Source organism: Bombina bombina, chromosome 4, assembly GCF_027579735.1.
Source record: "Bombina bombina isolate aBomBom1 chromosome 4, aBomBom1.pri, whole genome shotgun sequence".
NCBI lineage: Eukaryota > Metazoa > Chordata > Amphibia > Anura > Bombinatoridae > Bombina > Bombina bombina.
This window is the reverse complement of record NC_069502.1, coordinates 982,314,211-982,335,000: the sequence shown is the minus strand read 5'-3', so window position 1 is coordinate 982,335,000 and position 20,790 is coordinate 982,314,211.

The window sequence follows — 20,790 nt, the reverse complement described above, 5'->3', positions numbered from 1 at the left end:
TGTGAGTTGTACAGTTATTTGTCAAATTACAGTATGTAGCTAATAACTAATACATTTAAGCTCATATTCAAATACAGTAGGAAAATAAAACTTTACCAACCTAATATTAGAAGTTTATTGATTTTTCTCTGCTGCAAACCCCATAAATTAATGAGTACAGTCTGATAATCGTAGAGCTCATTCATTTTGAAAAACATTTAAAGATGGTTCTCTGTAAAACATTAGAGATAATAAAATGTATTTTACTGAATGAAACATATTCATTTTTTTAGCAGTTAAAGATATTATAAATATATATTGTTTATGTATAAAAAACACATTTTTATTCAGAATTCAGACAGAGCATACAATTTTAACCAGCATTCCAATTTACTTCTATTCTTAAATATGCTTCATTCTAGTGGTATGCTTTGTTGAATGAACAGCAACACACTACTGGGAGCTAGCTAAACGCATTGAGTGACCCAATTACAAGAGGCATATATTTTCAGCCACCAGTCAGCAGCTAGCTCCCAGTAATGCATTGCTGTTTCTGATCCTACTCAACAAAGTATACCAATAGAACAAGGCACATTTGATAATAAAAGTAAATTGAAAAATTGTTTGAAGTTGCATGCTCTATCTGAATCATAAAATAAAAAGTATGGGTTTCACATCCTTTTAATCCCCTTTTTAAGTAAAGCTGTTTAATTTTAATTGAAAACATCAAGAAGCAGAGAGGCGCCACATGTGTGTATCTCAATGAGAGGATAATCAAGGAATCGTAACAGGAGAAATAGGGTACTCACATTTTACAATAGCACCCTAATGTGACGCCTGCTGATTATTCACAGCACACCAGCTTGCTGCACCCTGGTGTTCAGGAACTCCAAAATCCAAACTGCCGGATTCTGACCAGTGAAAGGTAGCTGCTGTAGTAGCCATGTACAAGTTGGTCAAATGTAAATGCTTTATATAAAAAGTTTTATTAACAGTATATAAAAACTTAAAAAACATGTGTGTACTGTATATCTTTACCCCTTATTTACAAATATCTCAGCATACACTATAGTTAGTTTACACATACACTGTAAGCACCATTCAACACACCCTCTTTTACATTCTTGTTCACAAGTACTATATAATTCTCAAACTAATATATATTGTTCTACATATCTATATATACAGTATATATCTTACTAGGCATAAGTGTATACACTTCTATTTTAATATTCCTTAACATTTAAAGAGACCTTTTAATTTAATTATCAAATTTGCATTGTTCTCTTGGTATTAAAGTAAATCTCTGCTGGTGACTTCTGGCTATGTACATATGCTTCTTGTTATTAGCTCAACAGAAGTTTTCAACTTTGCATGGATTCATCACAAAATAAGAACATTTTATTATTGCACTGTTACTTGCATATAACACATAAGAGCATTTTCTTTTTGCACTTTCGTGTCCTAAAAATAAAATTTATATATATATATATATAAAATAATATTTTTAAATGGTTGCAATATAAGTACAGAGAGTAAAATGCCTGTTTAAATATTACACTGTTATATTTAAGTGCGTATTATGATTAGCTGATTGAAAACAGAAATAAATTACATTTTCATAATGACCATATAAAACTATTAAAGAATGAATGTAATTGCTGTTGGTCAATCAGTCTTTCGACCAGTTGCTTGTAATATTATCACATCACCTTGATTTATTCACATTACATTCTCGTAAACCATTCTATTAACATATTTATAATAGAAGTAATCTTTTAATATTGATTATGGCATAATGGAAACCACTTAACAATAACACATTTAAATTGGAATATGCAATGATTTGTGTTGGCAACAATTCAAATGATAATTTTACCAATAGTTTAACTGTGCATCATATAAATATGATTTAAACAAGTTTAATTCTAGTTTTAATTTTGGATATTCCTCAGGTTGTTAACAATTCACATCTATTTTGGGGTAAATTTGTCCAAAATATTTTTTTCATAAAACTATTTTGGAGCCAAGAAATAAACCAAAACGGAACTGATTTTACAGTATATACATAAATAGCTTAATTGTAAAAAAGAATAACAAAAGTTTTTGCTACACCAAATAATGTAAAGTAAAATTTTAAAATTAAACTGTGGTGTTTTACAAACTTAAAAGGACATTAAACTTAAAATATATATAATAAAAAAATAGAAATGTTTTTGCATGATAACATTTAAAAAAATTATGAAACTTGCAAGAAATGTATATTCATACTCAACTGATGGTTCTGTTAATTGATTGTTGGGTGAAAAGGATCCCCTAAAGGTTATTGATGGACTTGGACCAAACTAAAAAAAAAACTAGAAAATATAATACTAATCACAAAAGATGATATATTTTAAAGTATCATATTTTAGCTTTAATAAAGAGAACACTGATTTCCATAAACCGTTAAAGTCTTTTCACTTCCAAGCTTTATTTATCCATCTTAAAACAACTTTCCAAACCTCATTATAAATTAAGCAATCAATACTATCCAAAGTAGTTTCACAATTGAAACCATAAATTACTCTTTCCAAAATCTAAACACTTGAGTTATGTGTTATTTTTCACAGAAAATGTAGTAGATGATATAGTTCTATATTTAGACTTCCAAAACTGTTATCAAATTGTTTTAAAATCAAAACTAAAATATTCAGTACTTTTCAGGTGACTTATGATGTGATAAGTCAGGTAAATTGGCCAATTCCAAAAGCCCAATATTAATTAAAAAACTGAACCAGCAAATGTTTCATGAAGATTCTCCACTCAAGCGAGATTATATAAAAAAAAAATGGTCAGTGCAACAAGTTCCTTCACAGGATTCTCCAATGGCAAATTTTACCTTGATAGTTGTATATTTTGCTAAGAAGCGAAACCTATGTGTATTAGAAGGACAAACATACATTAACATATATTACAGAATAGTGCTCACTAAAATAATCAGTTTAACCCCTTAATAAAAGCTGATGTACCCTGTACAAAAGGATTCCAAATAATGTGGCAGCAATGGTGAAATCAAATGAATTTATTTAGCACAGCAAACACATGCGACATTTCGGGAACTCCTTCCCTTAATCATGCTTAAGGGAAGGAGTTCCCGAAACGTCGCATGTGTTTGCTGTGCTAAATAAATTCATTTGAATTCACCATTGCTGCCACATTATTTGGAATCCTTTTAGTATTATTGGTAGGGTGTGGTGGTACCCCTACGTGGCGTGCAAGTGACCTGGGTGCTGGACGGTATTGTTTGTTTTCTACCCTGTACGAAGTCTGTCTGTTGTTCATCTGTTGAGGTTTGTGATACCAGCCCTAAAATCCCCTTAATACAGACAAAATACAGGGTACATCACTGCCCTTAGGTGGTAAAGGCATATTAGTGCAATGTAAAAATCATAAAGTATGGATTAGATATTGTATTAATACTATATTAATAGAATGTGTATAAAATATACTGCAAAATGCAGATGCAACATTAAAGGGACATGAAACCCAAAAAATTTCTTTCATGATTCAGATAGAGAAAACAATTTTAAAATAGTTACCATTTTATTTCTTTAATTAAATTTGCATAATTCTCATGTTATTCTTTGATGAAGAGATATCCAGATAGGAAGCGTACACATGTCTGGAGCACTGCATGACAGGAAATAGTGCTGCCATCTACTGCTCTTGCTAATGTATAACATTTTTGCAAAACTGCTTCCATAAAGTACTGCACACATGTGCACACTCCTGAACTTACCTGTCTGCTTTTCAACAGAGGATGATAGCAAAGGAAGAACATTTGATAATATAAAGTTAATTAAACAATTATTTAAAATCGTATGTTCTATCTCAATATTGAAAGAAAATTTTTGAGTTTGCAGTCCCTTTAAATTTTGCAGTAATTTTGTGTTAATATATGCAGGAAAAAATATATTTAATGTAAAACTGGTAATTAATGTACATGTAATGTCCAAATACAAAGTAGAAACTGTAAAATAATTCTGACAGCCATGGAGAGTAAGCTGAACAGGGGGAGTTCCTTGGGTATGACTGAAGTTTTCTTCCCGGTCTCATCATATTGTCCCTAAGAAAGTTACACCTGCAGATCTCACCATTTTATCTCACTAAGGGATTGAGGATCTAAACTTCGCCATTTCAAACGTGGTTTTTCTCACCGACCCTAACAAGGGCTGCCCTGGTGGAATTATTGAGGGCAGTCCCTATGGGTGGCGAGATGTCTCCTATTCAAAGTAATGGAGCTTGCTGTAAAGGGACACTTCGATCCATAAATCCTGCAGCCAATATAAATCACATTACGCTGCGTTCTGCATATAGCATCTAACAATTGCCTATATTTTCGTATGAATGTGTTTTTGTATTAGGGTAAGTATTTGGAGTGTTTTGAGAATAGCTTGCAATTTTTTAGTTTGCAAGAAAAAACAGCTAGATTACGAGTTATGCGCGCTATAGGGAAATTAATTAACGCAACAAAAGTTGCGTTATTAAACCCCCTATAGCGCAACCATTACAAATTTTGAAAAACCCGGCTTGTGCGTGCGATATAGTACTTTTACGCTCCATACCGCACAAAATACAAGTGCTGTTTTGACGTGCTTGTGCACGCTTCCCCTATAGACATCAATGGGGAGAGTGGGTCAGAAAAAAAGTCGAACACCTGCGATCGCGGAAAGAAAAGCTCCGTAACACAGCCTCATTGATGTTCATGGGGAAAAAAACTACCGTTTAAACCTAACACCCTAACATAAACCCCATGTCTAAACATCCCTAATCTGCTGCCCACTAAAATGGCTGGCACCTACATAATGTTATTAACCCCTAATCTGCCACTCCCGATATCGCCAAAGCATAAATAAAACTATTAACCCCTAATCTGCCACTCCCGATATCACTGCCACTATACTAAAGTTATTAACCCCTATTCCCCTGCACCCCAACATCGCCCACTCTATAATAAATCTATTAACCCCTATTCCGCTGCTCCCTGACATCGCCGCAACTAAATAAAGCTATTATCCCCTAAACCTCTGGCCTCCCACATCACTACCACTAAATACATCTATTAACACCTAAACCGCCAGCCCCCCAAATCGCAACAATCTAAATTAAACTATTAACCCCTAAACCTAACCCTAATGTAACCCTAAGCCTTACTCTAACCCCAAACCTAACCGTAACCCTATCGTAACCCTAACATCCTCTAACTTTAACATAATTAAAATATAGCTAAATTACACTTAAAATTATTAACTAAATAATTCCTATTTAAAACTAAATATTTACCTGTGAAATAAAACCTAAGCGAGCTACAATATAACTAATAGTTATATTGTAGCTAGCTTAGGTTTTATTTTTATTTCACAGGTAAGTTTGTATTTATTTTAGCTAGGTAGACTAGTTAGTAAATGGTTATTAACTATTTAATAACTACCTAGTTAAAATAAATACAAACTAACCTGTGCAATAAAACCTAACCTGCCTTAGACTAAACCCTAACATTACAAAAAATAAAAAACACTAAAATTACAAAAATAAAAAAAACTACCATTACAAAAAATAACTAACGAAATTACACAAAACAATAAAAATTATTCCTATTCTAATACCCTTAACAAATACCCCCCCCCATCTATAATAAACTACCAAGGGCTCTTAAAAGGGCCTGTGACAGGAGCGAGCTGCACTTAGTGCTATGGCGCGGTCGGGCTGGGCTGTGACTATACAGCTGGCACGATGCGCTGACTAAAAATAACAGACCCGCTCAGCAGAGAGTGGGTCTGTAAAAGCGCCATATTTTTAGCAAATTAAAAGGTAAAAAAGGCGTTTATAGCTATAGCACCTAAATAATGTTATATAATTCTGCACTATGTGCAGAATTATTTAACATTATTTTTAAGGTTTACTGTCCCTTTAAAAGGGACTTTTGTTGGGCATTGCCCTTAAGATAACAGCTCTTCTGCTACAAAACAAAACAAACACCCCCTAACACCCCAGAAACCCACAAAATAAAAATAAAGTAAAACCTAATCTACCCATTGCCTTGAAAAGGGCATTTGTATGGCCATTGCCCTTAAAAGGGCATTCATCATTCAATAGAATGAGAGCTGCTTAAATCCTATTGGCTGATTTGAACAGCCAATAGGATTTAAGCAGCTCTAATTCCTATTGGCTGATTCAAAATTTTAAGCAAATAGGAATGCAAGGGACGCCATCTTGGATCGCATACCTTGCATTGAAGATTCACAGCGACGACCGTATGAAGATGATGCTCTGCGCCGAATTTGTTTGTTATTTTGTGTAATGTATTTTTTTCTTTTTGGGTGGGTTTGTATTTTTAGATTAGGGCTTGGGCAGCAAAAGAGCTAAATGCCCTTTTAAGGGCAATGCCCATACAAATACCCTTTTCAGGGCAATGGGTAGATTAGGTTTTACTTTATTTTTATTTTGTGGGTTTGGGGGGTGGGGTTTGTATACTGTTAGGGGGTGTTTGTTTTGTTTTGTAGCAAAAGAGCTGTGCCCTACAAAAGGCCCTTTTAAGGGCCCCCAAAAAGGCCCTTTTAAGGGCCCTTGGTAGTTTATTATAGTTTAGTCTTTTTGTTTATTTTGGGGTGTTTTTTTTTTTTTGTTTGTTTTTTAAAGGGTAAGAATAGGAATAATTATTATTGTTTTGTGTAATTTCGTTATTTTTATTTTTGTAATCCTAGTGTTTTTTATTTTTTGTAATGTTAGGGTTTAGTGTAAGGCAGGTTAGGTTTTATTTCACAGGTAAGTTTGTATTTATTTTAACTAGGTAGTTAGTAAATAGTTAATAACTATTTACTAACTAGTCTACCTAGTTAAAATAAATACAAATTTACCTGTGAAATAAAAGTAAAACTTAAGCTAGCTACATTAAAACTATTAGTAATATTGTAGCTAGCTTAGGTTTTATTTTACAGGTAAGTATTTAGTTTTAAATAGGAATTATTTAGTTAATAATTGTAAGTTTAATTTAGATATATTTTAATTATGTTAAAGTTAGGGGTTGTTAGGGTTACCTTAGGGTTAGGCTTAGGGTTATGTTAGGGTTAGGTTTAGGGATTAATATAGTTTAAATGAGTTTATTGCGATGTGGAGGCTTTTGGTTTAGGGGCTAATAGTTTACTTTAGTATATTTCATTGTGGGGGCTTGTGGTTTAGGGGTTAATAGGTTTATTATAGTGGCAGCGGTGTAGTGCTTAATAACTTTGGTATTGTAGGGGCGATGTTGGTGGACGGCAGATTAGGAGTTAATTATATTTAAATAGTGTTTGCAATGTGGAAGGGCGGCAGTTAAGGGGTTAATAGAAACAAAGAAACATAGATATTGACGGCAGATAAGAGGCATAGGCCCAGCAAGTCTGCCCAATATTACCTAATAAATACGGGTTAATACGTTTATTATAGTGGTGAAGATGTCGGGGAGCGGCGGAATAGGGGTTAATAATTATTTTAATAATAAATAATATGTCACAATGTATCGTAATACAACATATCAAATGGTGCTGAAAAAACAGTGCAAAGTCATGTGTTGATTATAGTTCAAACGCACTTATCCAACGTATGAGTGGATCTCTCCCAGGACATCAAGGGGAATGTCCCACAAATATCCAAATAACCGCTGCAAGCTGCTTCTTCCAAAATCTGTTCAAATTCGTGCTCTATAAGGTATTAAAAAAGAGCGGTTTGAGTGGCCTGGAGAACACGGGGAAAGTTGTCTGGACGACTTTAAGAGTCCAGGAAGCCCTTGTAGCACTTCTCAAGTGCCTATAATCCTGTAAGTACATGCAATTGTGCGCTGACTTTTACCTGCATCATTGATTGTGCACTATGGTGGCGCCTTCTTCTATTTTTTAATACCTTATAGAACCCGAATTTGAACAGATTTTGGAAGAAGCAGCTTGCTGCGGTTATTTGGATATTTGTGGGACATTCCCATTGATGTTCTGAGAGAGATCCACCCATACATTGGATAAGTGCATTTGAACTATAATCAACACATGACTTTGCACAGTTTTTCAGCACCATTTGATATGTTATATTATGATACATTGTGACATATTATTTATTACTTTTGATTTTGATTTTTTACTCTCTGAAACACATAGCTATTTTGTTCTCTCATACACATAGAGCATCTTGGAGAAGGTTATAACATTTACAACTACATCACTTGATATTTGATACTTATTATTTTTGAGTGTTTTAGTATTTAGTTCACCATATTGGGAATATTTTTTATATTGGGAGCATTCAATTTTCATTATATATTTATCTTTTTTACACTGTTCTTTTGGTCATGGTTGGATAGCGACTTTAGAGATCTCAGGTAGAGATTGCACACATTGGAGTTTTATTAATATATGAGCATGTCTATATAGCAATACTTGGATATTTTTTAAATATAATTTTTATCTTCACACATTGTCTCTATTTTAGTAGTAGGTAAATATATTATACCAGTATGCAGAGTAAAGACCAGAGGACCAACATTAGGTTGGCACTGAGGGATAATGACAATTCAATGGAAACCTCAGTTGAAACTACTTCTGAATCTATGGTACAACTTTTTCACAAAGTAGAAGATGCTCTTAAAAGAGAGCATAGACACTGGTGGGATGTAGACACCCTAAAAAATATAAAGAAAGGGTCACATCCTGAGGGATTTAAGAATTTTAAAACTTTGTTCATTTAGAAATGACAATGACCTCACTAGTAAACGGCAAAACATTTTAACGGCGTGCTCACTGAAACTTATAGATTTGTTGATTGAATATAGGGATATTGTATTGAATGCAACTGGGTCAGAAATAGAACAAATCCAACCAGCCCTTGTTAAATTTGAGTCTAATACCGATTATTCTAGGAGAATTATTGAGGTATAAGAGAAATTGGATACATTTCAGAGAAAACTCATACAGACAAAATTGAAAAAAATAGCAAGAGATGAGAAAGACTACACAGAAGGAGTAGTATATAATTATAACTCTAAAACTTTAGAAAAAATGATAACACCTGAAGAACCCTAATAGTTATCAGGTTGAGAAAAATCATTAAGTTGTACCCTGGGTCAAAGTTGGTTATAAAAAACCTAAGAATAAAAAGAAGAATTTAGTATATAACAATCAATCATTTTCCCCTAGGGCACATAACCAATATAAGCACAGATGACAAGATTTTACTCCATATGTTAATAGACATTATGGACAACAATATCAATCTGGGAGGAATAATGAATATAAATTTAAGTCTCATTTACATCAGCAGAGTAATGACTATAGATATGGGGGATGGATACTACCATAATATTGAAAGAGATGAACCGTATCATAAACAAGTAGGAACATCCTATCAGGGGGCAATAATAATAAGGATACATATATGAGACACGAACAACATCATTTGCATAGACCATATGAAAATAGACAATATTCAAATGATACTAGACAACAGCAATACAAACCACAGGTTTTTTATTCCAATCAGAAACAGAAACCAAAATTTCTAGATCAGAGACAAGCATCAATACGCCTGAAACAATTAGAGAGGGAACATATAGACAACAGGGTCACCATGTCAAAAAACAACAAAAACAAAAAAAGATCTTACGGCAGCCGAGGGAGAGCCAAATCAGTCAAAAAGGAGAAACTTAAAAACAAATGAAAGAGGGCATTTTTAACCTATCTAGCCACAATTTGAGTAATGAGGATATCTGTGTATTAAATAGAGGCCTGTCATTTTCTCCTTCTAATGATCATAAAATGTTTGAGTTGTTTGTCGACCTAAATAGGTTCATACGCAAATTGTCCATTCAGAGGTATTTCTGTGATAAGAAAATACAGAATACTGACCATATATCTATAACAGATAATATGGTAGATAGACTCAAATCAGAGATTATATACTTTGAATCAGACACTTTATGTGAAGAACTATTTGAAAGTTATATACATTCAGATTTAGCACTAAAGTCTAATTTTAATCCACCCACCACGACTTATAGTATACATTTATTTTAGAATTTGGTCCTAGAAGATTATGGAAATTTAACAACAGGGAAAAACAAGAAATATAATCTGAATTTATATGAGTTTAAAGAATTATCTAGATTGGCTGCTAATAAAAATTTGGTCATCAGACAGGCAGATAAGGAAAGTGGTATAGTATTGCAAGATTTCATATATTATCTCAAAGAGGCAAATAGGATCATTTTGGATACTGAATACTATAAGAAATTAACATTTAATTCTACAAAAAAAAAATTGCCAGTCTAATTAAGATGGTATATACTGGCTGGCTGGAAGGTATACATACAAAGAAAGAGAGAGATTGTATGATACCCCACTTACAGAATCTTGCATACTGTTACCACCTCCCTAAGATCCACAAATTCATCACAGAATTTCCCCCTGGGAAACCAATAATTTTGGGGACTGGGAATTTAACCTGTAACTTGTCAGAATATATAGATAATTTTTTAAAGAAACAGGTCTTTATGTTGCCATCATGTATTAATTATACTCCCGATTTGATTTCTAAAATTTCGAACATCAAGACATCCAACAGGGAACTAGTATGGATGGCCTGTGATGTGCCATCATTGTATTCTAATATTTCACATGAAATAGGTTTAGAATCTATTAATTCTTTTTTAAAAAGAGACATTTATTTGCCAGAAAAACAACGATTATTCCTTTTGGAAGCGATTACATTTGTACTGAAACACAATTATTTTGTATTTCAGGAGGAATTCTATATACAAATCAAGGGGATGGCCATGGGGACCAGATTCGCCCCTAGTTTTGCCAACTTATTTATGGGGAAAAAGAGGAAAGATACATCTATTCCTCTCTCCATGGGGTGAGTCTGATCTTCTGTCGCTGTTTAATTGATGACCTTCTGTTTCTATAGGAAGGTCCATCAATTAAGGCCCAGGAATTTGCTATTTCTCTCAACAAAATAGAAGAGAACTGCATTGAATTTTTGGATCTCATATTAGAATGGGATCAAGATGGTAACATCAACACTAAAACTTACTTTAAGCCAGTAGATACTAACGGTTACCTTAACTATAATAGCAATCACTATTTACCATTGAAGACTAATAGTCCATATAACCAATTTTTGCACTTCTCGTCTCAGTTTGATTCCTGGCCCCCTGACATTACGCAAGGGACATGAATCCTGATGGTGCTAATAATCCACCTTTACCTGCCATAATTTCCAGGATGGAAGAACAGGATCACCGCTTGGATCAATTTGCACTAGCCCTGCAAACCCTGCTGACTCGCACTGCACATTTGGACCAAAGTGTCCTGCAAGTTATGGCTGCTCCTGTTTCCGCTGCTGCACCTAGTCCTACCAGGAGCATGTCCGGTTCTGCACCTCTACCTCAGCATTATGGAGGTGATCCTAATCAGTGCAGAGAGTTTTTGAACCAGGTGGGCATTTACTTTGAGATGTTACCTCAGGCGTTTCCCACTGACAGAGCTAAGGTGGGATTTCTCATCTTGTTACTCTCTTTCAAGGAGCGCTTGCGGAAGCCTCCTGTTCCGTTGTCTCCTATGTGTTCGTTCCCACCCATGCCTCCCTCTCCTCCCATGCCTCCTGGTCCCAGATACTGCTGAGCTGATGTAGTTGTGATTCACGGGTCTCTCCGCAGTAGAGAGGGCCTTTAGGAGGAGGGAGGGGCTCTGCCTCTATTGTGGGTTACGGGGCAACCTTTTGAAATCTTGTTCCACACGGCCGGAAAATGCTCACACCTAAGGTTCCATTGGGGGCAGACCTTGGGTGGTTTATCCTCGTCCCCGGAACCGCTTAAGGAGAAACCTTTGGTCACAGTTGTCCTTTCCTGGGTGGACTCCTCCATAGTCACCCAGGCTCTTGTTGACTCCGGTGCTGCGGGCTATTTCATTGACAGTGCTTTTGTATCAAAGTACTCCATTCCTGTTTTGCCTCGGTCCGTTCTGCTTGCTTTTGAGGCCATTGATGGTAGGCCCCTTCAGTCCGCACTTGTTACACACAAAACTGCTCCATTATCCATGGCTGTTGGGGCTCTCCATTTTGAAATCCTCCAGTTCCAGGTGATAAACTCTCCGCATTTTCCGGTTGTTCTGGGTTATCCCTGGCTCCAAAAGCACAATCCCAATCTTGAATGGCGCAGGTCCGAAATTTTATTGTGGTCTCCGCAATGTATTTCCACTTGTCTTCAGAAACCAGTTAAAGTCTTGTGCACTTCTTTGGTATCTCAATTGCCAATTTTGACAAGGTGCGTGCCAGTACGTTGCCTCCTCACCGGTCTTACGATTGTGCCATAGACCTGCAACCCAGAGCCATTCCTCCTCGGGCCGGGTTTTCCCTCTGTCTGTTGCAGAGAATTGTGCTATGGAGGAGTATGTTGTCAATGCTCTGTCGCTGGGGATCATCCGAAAATCCTGCTCTCCTGCAGGGGCTGGCTTCTTCTTTGTGAAGAAAAAGGGTGGCAAGTTAAGACCATGCATTGGGAACACTTTGACCACCTCAAGGGAGCTACAGTCTTTACTAAACTTGATTTGAGAGGAAAATGGAAAACAGCATTTAACACCAGGAGCTGGCATTATGAGTATCTTGTAATGCCCTTTGGCCTATGTAATGCTCCTGCTGTTTTCCAGGACTTTATTAATGATGTCCTACGAGATATGTTGCAACAGTGTGTTGTGATCTACTTGGACAACATCCTCATACACTCATCCACACTTGAGGCTCATCGTTCTTCAGAGACTACGTGAGAATGGCCTGTTTTGTAAACTCGAGAAATGTGAGTTCCATCAGTCTCAAGTAACCTTCCTAGGTTATGTTATCTCTGTTGCAGGGTTCTCCATGGATCCTGTCAAGTTATCTGCAGTTCTGCAGTGGCCTCGCCCAGTTGGTCTTCGGTCTATTCAACGTTTTTTGGGGTTCGCCAATTACTATAGAAAGTTTATTAAAAACTTTTCTTCCTTGGTCAAACCTATCACAGACATGACCCGTAAAGAAAATTATTCACTCCATTGGTCACCTACTGCCATTAAGGCCTTTGATGGTCTTAAGACTGCCTTTGCTGCTGCTCCAGTTCTGGCTCATCCTAACCCTGTCCTGCCTTTCGTTCTTGAGGTCAATGCATCTGAGACTCGAGAAGGTGCCCTCTTGTCTCAACGTCCTATGCCTGACGGTTCCTTGCATCTATGTGGTTTCTTCTCTAAGAAATTGTCTCCAGCGGAGTGCAATTATGAAATTGGCAAAAGGGAATTACTGGCCATAATTTTGGCACTCAAGGAATGGAGGCATCTTCTTGAGGGTACTAGCATGCCAGTGCTCATTCTTACTAACCACAAGAATTTAACTTATCTATCTGAAGCAAAACATTTGTCACCCCGACAGGTCAGATGGGTGCTATTTTTGTCTCGGTTTAATTATGTGGTCTCCTACTTGCCTGGTAGTAAGAATGTTAGGGCTGATGCCCTCTCTCGGCAATTTTTGCCTCTGTCCAAGGAGGAGTCTGTACATACTCCAGTTATACCTCCTGACCATATTTTGGCTACCATACGTACTAATTTGACTTCTCCCTTGGGGGAGGAGATCCTGGCTGCACAAACCAATGCACCTTCTGAGAAACCTAGTGGTAAGTGTTTTGTTCCTGAGAATCTTCGAACTAAACTTTTGCACACTTACCACTATCCTAAAGCTGCAGGTCACCCAGGCAAGAACAAAATGATTTGGTCTGTCACTCAACAATTCTGGTGGCCAGGTTTTCTTTCTGATGTTGCTGAGTATGTTGCCTCCTGCTCAGTTTGTGCACAGAATAAGACATCTCGACATCTTCCTGTGGGTCTTCTTCAACCTATTGCTAAGGTTGAGCGTACTTGGACACATCTTTCCATGGACTTCATTGTCGAGCTCCCTGTTTCCAATGGCAATACTGTTATCCATATGGTGGTTGACTGTTTTTCTAAAATGTCACATTGCATTCCCTTGAAGAAGTTGCCTACCGCTCAGGAGCTTGCTTCAATTTTTGCCCTGGGAGGTCTTCCGTTTACATGGGTTACCCAAGGAGATAGTTTCGGACCAGGGTAGCCAGATTGTCTACAGATTTTGGCATTCCTTTTGTGCTCAAATGAGGATCCAGTTTTCATTCTCCTCGGCATATCACCCTCAATCCCATGGGGCTGCGGAACAGTCTAATCAAGCTCTGGAACAGTTCCTCCATTGCTATGTCTCAGATCACCACAATAATTGGTCTGAATTGTTACCTTGGGCAGAGTTTGCTTGTAATAGTGCTATTAATGCTTCCTCCAAGTTATCCCCGTTCATGGCAAATTATGGGTTTCAACCATCCATGTTGCCCGATTCATTCATGTCTCAGGGTATTCCGGCTTTGGAGGAGCAACTCCGGCAACTCCGTTCCACGTGGGTGCAGATTCAGGATTGCCTTCATCGTTCTATGCAGCGCCAAAAAGTCCAGGCTGATCGTAGGCGTCTGCGCGCACCTTCCTACCAGGTTGGTGAGAGAGTTTGGCTGTCCTCCCGCAACTTGAACCTTTGTGTGCCTTCCAATAAACTGGCTCCCCGTTATGTTGGTCCTTTTCGAATACTCCGATGGGTCAATCCTGTGGCCTACGCTCTTGACCTTCCTCCTGCAATGCGCATCTCCAATGTTTTTCATGTCTCCCTCTTGAAACCATTGAGTCCCCTTCCTATCTTTGTTGACAACCATGAGGAGTATGAGGTCAGCAGCATTATTGACTCTCATATGGCCAGAGACCGCGTACAGTATTTGGTTCATTGGAGGGGCTACGGTCTGGAGGAGTGTTCATGGTTTCCCTCCTCTGATGTTCATGCTCCCGCTCTCCTCCGTGCCTTCCATGCCCGTTTCCCCAATAAGCCCTTTTTCCTCCCGCGGGGGAGGGGTAGTTGAGGGGAGAGGGTTTTTTCCCTGTTTTGTTTGCCATGTGCTGTTGGCAGCCATTTTACTCACCACTCTTGCTGACTCTGGTGCATACTGTGTGATGCTGCTCATTTCCTGCACTACCTTTTATGGCTAGACTGGTGTACATCATCCGTGTGAGACAGGATGATGTACATCATCACTTATTATATAAAAGGCCTCTGTTCAGTATGCTTTGCCCTTGTGTTGTCTCAGACCTGTTTGTAAGGGCTACTGTGTATTACCTGGCTGTCTGATGTCCCTCCTGGTTCCTGAACCCTGGCTTGTTCCTGACTCTGCTGTTCTCCTTGTTCCTGATTCTGGCTCGTCTGACTACTTGCTTTGGCTCCTGACTCGGCTCGTCTGACTATTCGCTTTGGCTCCTGACTCGGCTCATCTGACTACCAACTCTGGTTTTGATTCCTGGCTTGTTATTTGACTTGTGAACTTTTTATTTTATTTTTTGCTATTAATAAAGGTGTGATTATTTTTGCACTTCTCGTCTCAGTCTGATTCCTGGCACCCTGAAAGGAGCTTATTGAAGATAGTTATGTAAGAGCTTGAAATAAAGATAGATGCGAGTTCTTTATTTACTCAACAGGACATAGTAGAATCTAAAACAGTTCATCCAATACATCAAGTAGATATAATCATAATCACAAATTAGAGCTTGGCGACAACAATAGGAGGAAAAATGGTATGAGGTTTATTACTTAATATAACAATCAACATAAAGAGATTAGAAGAATATTAAATAAACATTGGTTTATACTCCAGGGAGACCCACTATTAAAAGATATTTTAGATGAACATCCTATCTGTACTTTTAAAAGGGCACCTACCATAAAGAATAAACTTGCACCTTTTGATGAAAACACGCTTATCATCACAAAAAAACAAATGCAAGAAGAATCTTATTCTGTGAAAACCCAGATTTTATAAATGTAGTAGACCTCATTGCGGCCTTTGTGATTTCACTTTAGGAACTAAAATAATAGTTACCTCTTTTGTGACAAAAAAGAGATTTGAGATTGAAGCACATTTTACATGTGATTCTTCCTTTATAGGCTATATAGAATGTGTAGTGACAGAGTAATATATCCTCAATGTTCTTTACATTAGATTTTGAATCGGATATATCGCTGTTAGCATCTATATAGAACACTATAGAATGTGTAGTGACAGATGAATATATCCTTAATGTTCTATCCCTTAGATTTAGACTCACAATTTGATATGGATTTATTGCTGTGAACATCTACAAATGCTCATATAACATTACAGATTGTGTAACGCTAGAGGAGAATATCCACAATTTGTTCTTCCTTTTGATCTAGATATATGGTTGTAGACATCGGTATTGACTCTATTGTATCATAATATGTGATACAATGGGGATTCTTTGCATTGAAATATACAATATAGTTTAGAGGGACCCATATTTTAGGTGCAATTAGACTCCGAGAAAAATAGGATGTATTCAATTTTATGGGTATGATTACTTTATGAGCATGTATTTTTGATGAATATTATTATGTAGGGGTCGTATTGTTAGGGGTATTTGACACTTTGTCTTGTGTGAAGGTTTCATTGTTAGAATATCAATATAGGGAATCTGTACAACTTAGAAGGTGGGTTTGTTATGTTATTGTGCATCCCATTGGAACACGAAAAATGTCTACCAGCTATTGATATTAGTCCGTAGAATGAATAGATTGGTTAGCTAGAAAACCGGGACCCTGATTGGATAGGAGAAGACCTATTGGGTTAACATGCTGTGTGAGTGATTTTAACAACATTCATGTGAAACCTTCACGCAAGCGCATTAAAGTCCTCAGGACGCCGAACAGATTATTTAAAGCCGTGGGAATTTTAATCATGTATTTACACCTTATGAAATGGTCACGTTAGATCATAAAACGTTGTGTTTTTAAGATTAAAGTCTTTTAATTCTATATTAGACTATTTCCACGAGCATCATTTTAAGTTCATTTTAGACCAGCATAGCTTGTGGATACCTCACGTAGTCTGTGGAGGCTTTTACGAAGCTGGGAAAGATACAAGGTATAAGGTACAAGTTGGTACTGCAGTTTTTCAACAACATCCTTCCTGAATCCCATTTTAGGCAGCTGACTAGAGGTTCGAGTGGCCTGGAGAACATGTGGAACGTTGTCTGGATGACTTTAAGAGTCCAGGAAGCCCCTGTAGTACTTCTCAAGTGCATATAATCCTGTAAGTACATGCAATTGTGTGCTGGCTATTACCTGCATCATTGATTGTGCAAAGATTCCCAAACCCAAAGAGCTCTATAAAACCCCTCCCATCTCATAGTAAGCTAGTATAATGTATAGCCAAGCAAAAGAGGTAGGGAAAAAAATAAGAGCCCAATAATAAGAGAAGGGAAAAAAGATTAGCGCAAAATTGACCAACAGGGTGGTGTCTCGTGGACTCTCGCCACCATGAAAGAAATTAATTTATCAGGTAAGCATAAATTATGTTTTCTTTCATACAGGTGGTGAGAGTCCATAAACCATTACTCCTGGGAACTAATACCCAAGCTGTGGAGTCCACGAGAAATGAGAAATAAGGGCGGAATATAAAGAACATAATTTTCACACTGAAACTTAATCCACAACCCAAACAGAACCCAAAGAAAAAAAACAGGGTAAATATTTTCTCTTTTTTTATATACAAACAAAATTAACCTGAGACAAATGCAAGAAGGACTTTCCTACCAAAGGCTGCCTCAGAAGATGCAAAAAGATCAAAATGGTTGAATTTTGAAAAAATAAAGAAGACCAAGTAGCTGCGTTGCAAATTTGGTCAAAAGATGCCTCATTCTTAAAATCCCAAGAAGTGGCAACTGATTTGGTATAATGAGCAGTAATCCACTTAGGTGGAGGCTGTCCCTCCTTCAAGTAAGACCTGTGAACTAAAAGTTTCAACCAAGTCAAATAAATGGCAGAAGCTTTCTGTCTCTTCCTAGAACCAGAAACCAGAACCAGAAAAGTGAACAAACAAACTAGAAGTATGTCTGAAATCCTTAGTAGCATCTGCATAATACTTCAAGGCTCTTACAACAGCCAAATTATGAAGAAGCCCCTCTTAAAAACTCTTAAGATTAGGACATAAAGAAAGGACAACAATTTCCAACTTATATTATCCGAAGACACAACCATAGGTAATAGGTCAAATTTACTCCTCAAAACTACCTTATCCTGATGAAAAAAAAGATAAGGAGGATCACATGAAAATGCAGACAACTCAGAAACTCTTTTAGAAGAAGAGAGAGCCAAAAGAAACAAAACATTCCAAGAAAAAAGCTTAATATCCACCATATGCATAGGCTCAAAAGGAGGAGCATGCAAAACTAAATTTAGATTCCAAAGAGGAGAATGACTTTAATTCTAGCCAAAGCTTGAACAAAACAATGGATGTCAGGAAGATTAGCAATGTTCTTGTGGAACAAAACTGAAAGAGCAGAGATATGACAATACAAAAGTGCTGGCAGAAAGGAATTCTATAAGAATGCCAAGAAAAACCAGGATCAATACACCAGGAAATAAAGGCCCTCCAGAACTAATGATAAATATTCCTAGTCATAGGCTTGCAGGCCGGTATCAAAGTATCAATAACAGAATCAGAAAAAACCTATCTGCCTGAGAACTAACTGTTCAAACTCCATGCCATCAAGCTTAGAGATTTGAGATCCTGATGGAAAAATGGACCTTGAGACAGAAGGTCTGAACGCAAAGGAAATGACCATGGAAGACAACTGAACATCTGAACCAGATCTGCATAAACCCTGAGAGGGCAAGCTGGGAAAATTAGAATTATTGATGAATTATCTTGCCTGAACTTGGAAATTACTCTGGGAAGAATAATCAGAGGAGGAAAACCATAGGATAGCTAAAATGACCATGGACCTTTCAGAGTATCCACAAACTCACCCTGAGGATCCCTAAACTACACATAGTATCTGGGAAGTTTGTGTTTTAAATGGGAAGCCATCCAATCTATCTCTGGGAGACCCCAAACATCCACTATCTGTTTGAAAAACTCACCTGATGCATTGACTGGCGACTGAGAAAACACGTTTCCCAGTTGTCTACTCCAAGAATATGAACTGCAGAAATTAGACAAAAACTGGTTTCTGCCCAGGAAAGAATTTGAGAGACCTCCTTTATAGCTAGGAAACAGTGAGTCCCGCCCTGATGATTGAGCCACTGCCGTTGAATTGTCTATCTGGAAACGCAAATACGACTCCCTTTTCAACTGACGCCAAGCCTTTAAGGCTCTGAAAATAGCACAGAGTTCTAAACATTTATTGGTATCTTCAGCTCCAGAGGAAACCAAGCCCCTAGTGCTCTTTGAGACCCCCAGATGGCCCCCAACTTGAAAAACTTACATCTATAGTGATAACAGTCCAAATAGGGGGAGCAAAAGAAGTCCCACTGCTTCAAAAACTAAATATTTAGCCACCAAGACAGAAACTGACTTATCCTGTGATCTAGATAAATATTTTGAGACAACTGAGAATTATCCCTGCACCATTGCTGAAGCATAAACATTTGAAGAGGCCTCATGTCAAAACAAGCAAATGGAATAGCATTCAAAGCAGCAAATCATAAAACCTAAGACTTCCATGCAAAGAGTGACTGAGGGGAAAAAAAGATACTGAAGGTTCTGACAAGCTAACAACATCTTCAATATTCTTTAATCTGTCAAAGAGAGACTTAAAGAAACAGAATCTATCTGAACTCCCAGAACAAACAACTCTCGTCCGAGGAACCAAATAACTCTTTGGTAAATTGATTTTTCAACTATGCTGTTGAAGAAATAACACCAGATGAAAAGATGTAGCTTGAGCCAAGCTATAACCCAGGTAAGGAAACACTGCAATGCCCTGAACTTTTGAGAATATTCTGGGAGCTGTAACCAGACCAGACCAAATGGTAGAGCAATAGTTTACATTTTGAAAGTAGGAACTCTGAGGAATCTGTTAAGAGCTTTTAGATCCAAAACTGGTCTGAAAGTCCATTCTTTTTTTGGCACAATGAAGAGATTTGCATAAAATCAAATTTCCTGTTCTAAGAGAGGAACAGGAACAATTATCTCATAAATGATAAATCTGAAACTGATTGAAAAAATGCTTGAGTCTTCACCAGATTCTTTAGACCATTTGACAGAATAAACTTTCCCCTAGTAGGCCGTGCTCTGAAACCTATCCTGTAACTCTGAGAGACAATATTTAGAACTCATGGGTCCTAAACAGATTGAAATCAATCCTCCTGAAAAAGGTGAAGAGGCCGTACCATCATGCAGACTTGGATGAGGGAGTTCATTTTTGGACTGCTTGAACTTGTTCCAGTTTGAACTTGTTTTCCACACAGAGCCAGATGAATTTTGTTTCTGAAAAGAGGAATTGAATATCTAATCCCTTTTCTGACGAAAGGAATGAAAATGACTAGAAGCTTTCGATTTACCTTGGACTTTAGGAAAAAAAGCTTCCTTACCTGCAGTAACAGTAGGAATAATAGTATCCAAACCAAAGCCAAACAACATATTTCCCTAAAAAATGAGCGATAAAAGCCTGGATTTAGAATCCATATCAGCAGACTAATACTTTAACCATAAAGCCCTTCTTGAAAGTACTACCAAAGACATACTCTTAGAATTAATCTTAATAATGTCAAAAACAGTATAAAAAAACAAAAAAATTAAAATAAAAATCAGTACTTACCTAAAGGCACTCATCTACTGGAATAAACCAGCAGAAAGCCAAGCCAGTGCTGAAACATATCAGAACG